The following is an 8731-nucleotide window of genomic DNA, read 5'->3' as shown; positions in this document are numbered from 1 at the left end:
ATATTATACTATTATAAACTCATCTGTTTAAAATGAAATACTATTTGAAAGAGAACAAAGCCGCAAGCCGCTATTATCATAACACAGAACATAATGTACAAACATTGCAGCCTTAACGTCTCTTTTCAAGACTGGACCCTGATTGGCTAACAAGATTAAAGTCAAGGCCAATAAGTGACCTAAATGCCCACGTTGTGTCATGACATACACTTTGATCAAAACCAATCGTGAAGCAGGACTCCAGCGCCGGCGCGAGTGTTGCATTATGGGTAATGATGTCATTTATGTTCTCAATCGCCGCATAATGAAGACGGAAAGCCAATCAGCGTGAAAGAGGCGAGTTGACATAATGTGAATATTTATGAGATTATGAGACAATGATCCCCAGTGACAATCTGTACAAAAGAGGTATTATGCGCAAACCGACACATGCACATAATATTTAGAAATGAAAAACGGAAGTGATGACATGAACTGACCAAACTTATCATGAGGTATGCCATATCTATAGAGTGTAAAATAAAAAAAATTCATGGCCATATCATATAGGCTGTCCATTATAAATGACCCATCATATTGGATACAATATTAAACTCACATATTTAAATATGCAAATCATAATTCGTTTTCTTTTATCACATATTTATCACACATTATTCTTTTATTATTAAAATTAATTAACATAATTACAATGCAATAAAACATATTCATTTTAAATTAGAATGAGTATTTTCCTTAAAATAATATATATTTTGAGTGGATGTCATTTTTACTATGAAAGATTGTCAATTACAAAATATTTTCTTGGGAATATTGTTTTAATTATTTTGTCCTCATTAGGCCTATCATGTTCAGTTGTTATTATTATTTTATTTTTTTAACTAAAAGCCAGATCATTACATCATCCTGCAGGAAGTGACATTTTCGGTGGAGACAGTGTAAACAAAACCACATACACTAACCCTGTATCTCCATCGTGATAAATAAAGACGGAAGGGAAAAGATGAAAGGTGGAAGAAAGGAACAGGAGCCCACAGACCTGAAGAGGAGGAGGAGGAGGAGGAGGAAGAGGGGGAGGAGGAAGAGGAAGAGGAAGAGGAGGAGGAGGAGGAGTGATGCAGTGTGGCAGAAATGAAAGAGGGATAGGAGGGTGGCGACAGGCCGAGGAATGAGAAGTGAGAGACAGTGACAGCACACACACACACACCGCCTGACAGAGTTTAATGAAATATCATGTCAGAGCGTTCTGCCACAGGCCACATCTCCATCAACCAGAGGAAATGAACAGAGAGACAGAAGCGCACACATTCTGCACTGAACGAGAGGAAGATTACCTTCATTCTGCAGACCTAAGAAATGCTGGGATGTTTCAACCCATGTTTGGGTCAAATATGGACAAACCCAACCGAAAAGGATTCATTAAAAAATTGAAACCATGTTGGGTTCGTCCATATTTGACCCAAACATGGGTTAAAACAACCCAGTGTATGAACTCAGAACACTACACTGCAACTAAAGGCAAATATAAAACTATTATTATTATGATTATTATTATTATAACCATTTGTATAGATCTACACACATATCACTTCCCCATGCAGTTATTTTAATTTCATTAATATTTTAAATTAGCTTATATTTTTAGTTTTCATGTTAATTTTTATTTTAATTTCTTTTAGTAATTTCGTTAAGTGCTTTAGTCATTTAAAAAAAAAAAAAAAAAAAAAAAGTGTAGAGTCTCAAAGTACCATCTCAAAGTCCGGCAGCCAGCGCTTAGGGCTTGACTGGATGACCCAGCAGTGACTGACATCATCCCGAAGGACCTTGAAGAGCTCATGACCTCAAGCCGGCAAAATCCAGATCCCTGGTGCCGAAGAAAGGAAAGGTCACCAACAAATCCTGCTTTACACTTGGCAACATCCCAGACAGAAACATAGTGTCGGCCCAGATCTGGTACGAGTGGAATCCACATGTACCGGATGTGGGCCGGATCTGGGCCGACACTATAAGGGCTTTCGCGCCGGAGGAACCTTTAGTTCCTATAGAACTATTGGCTGAATATTTTGACATGTTCGCACCGCAGGAACTAGGAATGATTTTAGCTCCTTACTGAGTCTAATCTAAACCAGAACTACAGGAACTACAGTGACATCCAGCTTAAGTCTGTTCAGCGGTTCATTTTTGTTGTAAAAAACCATCACTTTTATCAGGGCTGGGGAGAAGGTATCACCAGTTAGGACCAGCTGATAACAACAGCACAGGACTGGGAGCTGAGACTCGACCTCGGGAAGAACACTGTTAACATCGCTAAGGCCAGATGTGCTGCTGATCCCAGAATCCATCAAGCAGGTTATCCTCTTCCAGCTTACATTTCCCGTATCGAGGAGGACAAGAGCACCACGGACACTGATAAGAGTGCAGAGGTGCGAGTCTTTTGTGATGGAGAGGGTTCGCAGCCCCGTCTCTCTGCTGGGACTATAATATGCTGGCCATTAAATATAATAAAGCCAGTTGCCAAGGCCACATTTCTCATTTTTATTTGGTAGCTTGATGTAGCCGACAGTAGCCTATAACTACAATAATTAAAACTGAAACAAAATGTTTATAAGTCGGTATAGACAAAAAATAAATAAAATAAAAATAAATACAAATAAAATGAACATATATAATAACATAACGGCCAACAAAATTACAAAAAAATTAAACTCAAAAATAGAAATGTAAAAACTAATTTACTTGATGTGCTAAAATAACTAACAAAATTAAGTCTATAGTCTACATTTAAAAAAACAAAACGGCAAAAACGCACAACAAAATTAGGCTACTACAAATGTAACAAATTAAAATTAAAAATAAAAACTAATTTACTTATTGTACTAAAACAAAATTAAGTCTATATAGACATTTAAAAAAACATAAAATGGCAACAACAACATTACTAAACATTTTAAACAAGTTCAAAATAAATACAAATTCTAAATATGAATAAAATTATAATACCGTCTCAATTATAATAAAAACCCAAACATAAAAAGAACAGCCCAGAACACTAGACATCCAAGCACAATTTCAATAAAAAAAAAAAAAAAATCCTATTTAGAGCTAAATTGTTTAATTAAGAAAAAAACAAACCCATCTGAAGTCACGAGGATAACACGATCAGATTACAAGCTAAAATGTAAGTATATCAAAAAAAAATAAAAAAAAAAAATAAAAATAATAATAATAATAATAATAATAATAATAATAATAATAATAATAATAATAATAAATATATATATATATATATATATATATATATATATATATATATATATATATATATATATATATATATTAGGGCTGTCAAAAGATTAATTGCGATTAATCGCATCCAAAATAAAAGTTTGTGTTTACATAATATATGTGTGTGTACTGTGTATAATTATTTTGTATATATAAATACACACACATGCATGTATATATTTAAGAAATATTTGCATACATATACTGTGTATATTTATATATAATTTTTTTTATATATAAATTACACATTTTTCTTAAATATATACAAGCATGTGTGTGTATTTATATATACAAATTTAATTATACACCGTAAACATATATTATTTAAACACAAACTTTTATTTTGGATGCGATTAATCGCGATTAATCTTTTGACGGCCCTAAAATAAATATATATATATATATATATATTTATTTATTTTAGGTGCACAAAGATAGTAAGTTGTGTGTGATGTGGTGTAATGAGTGATATAATCGCTGACAGACACAGAACTGATGAAGCGTGCTGGTTAATGTTGTGTTTCTAAAGCGTTGCTCCTGATGAAAATGACTGTAATTTCAGCTCAGTTCTGGACACAGACGCTCATCATAACACACACAAACACGAACGGTTTCTGCTTCATAAGCAATTTAGACTGTAAACAAATACGCACTTTAATAATCTTGATGTTGATACTCAACTTCATAACCTATTTCTGCAATATCAGCACAGGGTGAAAAGCCTGCATTACTGTAAAGCAACAGCAGCACCTGCTGTACACGAGAGAAACTGACACTGTAAGGATCGTTTTCCACTCACTGCCATTATTTACTCACCCTCATGTTCTTCCTGATGGACTCTCTTCCTTCATGCATGGCGTTTTCCCACAGTGTTCACACGACTCTTTTCCGTACAAGAAAGCATATTCAGTGACCAGGAGCGTTCAAGGACTTTATGAACGTACAGTTCTGGCCCTGGACGAACTGTTATGGTCAAACTAAAATAAACAATATTAACCTTTAAATACTAGAAGTTAAAGTTTCAAAGAAAATGCAAGTACACTGCAGTTAAAGATTTGGGGTCATTTTGAATGAAGTCTCTTCTGCTCACCAAAGCTGCATTTATTTAATCAAAAATATTATGAAAACAGTAATATTGTGAAATATTATTACAATTTAAAATAACTGTTTTCTGAATAAATATTCTATAATGTAATTTATCCCTGTGATCAAAGCTGAGTTTTCAGCATCATTACTCCAGTCTTCAGTGTCACATGATCCTTCAGAAATCATTCTAATATGATGATTTGCTGCTCAAGAAACATTTATTATTATTATTATTATTATCAATGTTGAAAACCATTCAGCTGCTTCATATTTTTGTGGAAACCATGTTGCATTTAAGGATTATTTTATGAATAGAAACAGCATTTATTTGAAACAAATTGTTTGTAACATTAATGCCTTTACTGAACAATTTAATGCATTTGTGCTGGATATAAATATACATTTTTAAAAATAAAATAACATTTGAGAGCTAGCGGAATGATTTTTTTTTTTTTACTAAATGAAACATTTTTAACAAAATGAAACAAACAGAAGCACAAATAAAGGTCCAATGAATCTTTTATTTGTAAGGCACCATAAATACTTCCTTACTGCTCAATCTCTCATACATGAATAGTAAATGTTTTAACCTTTTTTTTTTCTTCCAATTGTCTTTAAATGAAGTTATAATAGCAGATTATCAACACAAACAAAATACATTTCCATCAAGTACATCATGTCATATACAACACGCACACACACACATTTTAAAAAACTACTACAAAGCTCCAAAATGTGGCAAATATTTGATGAGTACTGTCAGAAGAGGGAGGGGCTTATGTCTGGAGAGAGGCGGGGCTTATGACTGGAGAGAGGCGGGGCTTCAGGGATGGGCTTACATACCGGTTTAAGTCACAAACTAGTCTCTTTCAGCAGATGTTCATGAGACTGAGACCAAGGCAGAACGTTTAGCAACTATAAGACCAGCAGCCAGCGTTACGTGCATCTAAACAAATCAAAAGCGTAATCGTTTGACTTGACTATTAAATGATTATAGACTTCTGTATATCTCAGACCTGCGCTAAATGTCCTCCGGGACACATACACCATAAATGTAGCTTTATACATACAAAAATGTGTACAAAATTATATGTATATTGATATATTTATACATGTACATAAATTGGCCAGCAGTTTTTTTGAGATCAAACGGAAAGGATAAAAATCAGAAAACGTAATTTAGAGATAAAAAAAAAGAAAGAAAGGAGAATCAAGGGCTCAATAGCGAACGCTTCATAGTATACATCAGCACTGGTGTACTGAAAAACACAAAGGAATTATGGGACAAAATCTAATACATGTCCAGGAACACACAATTAGAAAATACCCACAATGCACCAGTGCATATGTACAACCTTAAGTCGACGTGTCTTTAAAATAGCATGGAATACTAGCATACTACTTACTGTGCAGTATATACTGTGTGAAGACCTAATTCAGCGTCCATTTTAAATAAAAATGGTTATTTTGCAAATCGCAGGTATATTTAAGGTCTGTGTGGTTTGTTGTACACTGAACAATTTGGCAAATGCAGTGGGTCATCTGGGTATTCAAAGTACACAGTAAACGTGCACACTATGCAGGGCACATGCTGAACTATATATGCTGTAATTATGACAAATCTGCTAGGTTTTTTATTTACAGAAACTTGGGAGTATTGATCATTTTCATTTTGTGATTTCAGAAATTTAAGGAACTGCACGTCATTCAATTAAAAACAACTACGGGGGGGGGGGGGATTGAGTGTTTTATTACTGTCTTTTTGATCAATATCAATAATAATGCATCCATTTAAATGCTTTATGGTTATCTTGGTTGTTGAGAAGCACAGCTGCAGACACAGTAAAAGTAGTATGCCATTACAAACATCCTATTACAGCCTCACAAACAAAGACTGTAGCGAGTCTCCACTTCTTTCCACTGTAGAAAAATGAAGCCAAAAAATTACGTCGTTCAGAGCCTGAGTCTGCGAAGTAGTGGAGTATCAAGGTCCCGCCCACACTCAATCTCAAGCACAGCTGTCAATCATGATGTTACACCCCGTTTTTATAGCATCAAATAACTAACTAAAACCAAACTTATTGGGAAAATAAACCCTTGAACATACATCTGTGATAAGAACTAGTTAAAATGAAACGATCTTTGCAATAAAAGTATTTAAAGTGTAATTGGAATTTTTTGTTTGCCTCGCGTCCTATTCGATTACATGGAGAGGGCGGGGTTTATGAGCTTTACTGCAGCCAGCCACCAGGGGGCGATAGAAATGCTTTGGCTTCACTTTTCACAAATCATTTAACACGCACTCACTAGCTGCCACCTTCTGGTCTACCACATTCACTGCAAACCAGGCGGCAGAAAAACAAAATTCCTTATACACAGAAAAAAAAAAAAAAAAAAAATGAGGATGTGGGTCCGGATTGGGAATCTCTCTTTGCTTTTCTCAGGACTGTCACTTTCTTACACAGACTGTGGGCTTGATCAGTTCAAGGGCTCTTAAGGCTTTGCTTTACCTTGTTTTCTAGGCAACATCGACAGTGTGCCGTCTTTTTATATAAAATACTTCAATCAATTAACGTGAAAGGGTCACTACAGGGTTTAAACCCTTAACTAGATAGGCCTAGAATAAAATATCATGAAATACATTGAATATTAGATAACAGAGGAAATTAACTGCAAGCATCTCTGATCCACTAAACAGACCACTGGCCAGCTGAAGAGCTTCACTAACCAGTGACGTGAAAGCATCGGAATCAGATGCTAGGCCATTCCAGGTGGTTGCCAAGGCGTTGCTATGGTTTCTAGGGTGTTCTAAATGTTTTTTTGGAAGTGCATTGCTATGCAAATGCTAGACCGTTGATATGCAGGCTGCTAAGTTTTTCTGAGTTGTTGTTTGCACATTGCAATGTATTTGAGGTGGTTGCTAGGGCAGTTGTGCAGTTTCTAGGGTGTTACTAGGTGCTTGCTAGGCCATTCTGGGTGGTTGCTAATGTTTTCTGAATATTTTTAGCATGTTGCTATGTCACTACTAGAGTGTTCTGTGTGGTTGCCAGGGTGCTGCTCTGTGGTTGCTACATTGTTCTGAATAGTTAAAGAACAATGCTAGGGTACGTTTTGATTAGTTGCTAGGCTGTTGCTATGTGATTGATAAGTTGTTCTGAGTAGCTGTTTGAGCATAATGTGTTTGGGACGTTTACCGGGGCAGTTGCACAGTTGCTAGGGTGTTCTAAATGCTTTGAGCATGTTGCTATGCCACTGCCAGAGTGTTCTGAGTGGTTGCTAGGTTGCCACAGGGTCCGGAATGGTTGCTTGTGCATTGCCTTTGCAAATGCTAGATTTAATTGGTTGCTAGGCCATTGCTTTGTGGTTAAGTTGTTCTGAGTGGTTGTTTGTGCAATATTTGTTTAGGGTGGTTGCCAGGGCAGTTATGCAGTTACCAGGTGGTTGCTAGGGTGTTCTGAATGTTTTGCACATGTTGCTCTGCCACACCTAGAGATATCTGGGTGGTTACCAGGGTGTTGCTATGTGGTTGCTAAAATATTTTGAATGTTTTTGTGCATTCCTATGCAAATTCTAGAGCTTTCTGATTGGTTACTAGGGTGTTCTGAATTATTTCTGTGCCACTCTCAGAGTATTATGGGTGGTTGCCAGGGGGTTGCTGTGTGGTTTTTGAATGGTAGTTAGTGCATCGCTATGTAAATGATATGCCGTTTTAATTGGTTGCTTAAGTGTTGCTATGCAGTTGCTAAGTTGTTCTGGGGTGCGTTTTCCAAAAGCAACTATGGTCGCAAGTTCAATCCTTACCAAAAGAGTTCAACAAAACTTATGAATATAGTTGGCTAACGATGCTTTTGGTAAACGCAGCCCTGCGTGGTTGTTTGTGCAATATGTATATTGGGTGGTTGCCAGGGCAGTTAAGCAGTTGCTAGGGTGTTACTTGGCGGTTGCTAGAGCGTTGCCTGTGCGTTTTGGGTGACTCATAAGTGTGCACTACCTAGTCTCTATGATATTCAGGTCTTTAGATATGGTTTGGGTTCCTCCGTCAATATCTATGAAGCATTTTTCACCCATTTTATCATCTGCCAGTAGAGCTGCACGATTCTGGATAAATTAAGAAACACAATTTTTTTTGTTTCAAATAGAGATCACGATTCTCCCACAATTTTGAACTGACAACTAAATAAAATAACAGTATTTACTAGAGGTTCTCACAAAATATTAATTCCTACAGTCTATTTAAAAATGTTTAATTAGAATGAATCATTTAAAACATTGGTTTGAGTGAATGATTCAATGACTCACTCATAATACTTCACTTGTTTTATTACTGGATGAATCTCTCTTATCAATGATTCAATGACAA

Source organism: Scardinius erythrophthalmus (assembly GCF_964197995.2).
Source record: "Scardinius erythrophthalmus genome assembly, chromosome: 9".
NCBI lineage: Eukaryota > Metazoa > Chordata > Actinopteri > Cypriniformes > Leuciscidae > Scardinius > Scardinius erythrophthalmus.
This window is presented reverse-complemented; position numbering follows the sequence as displayed.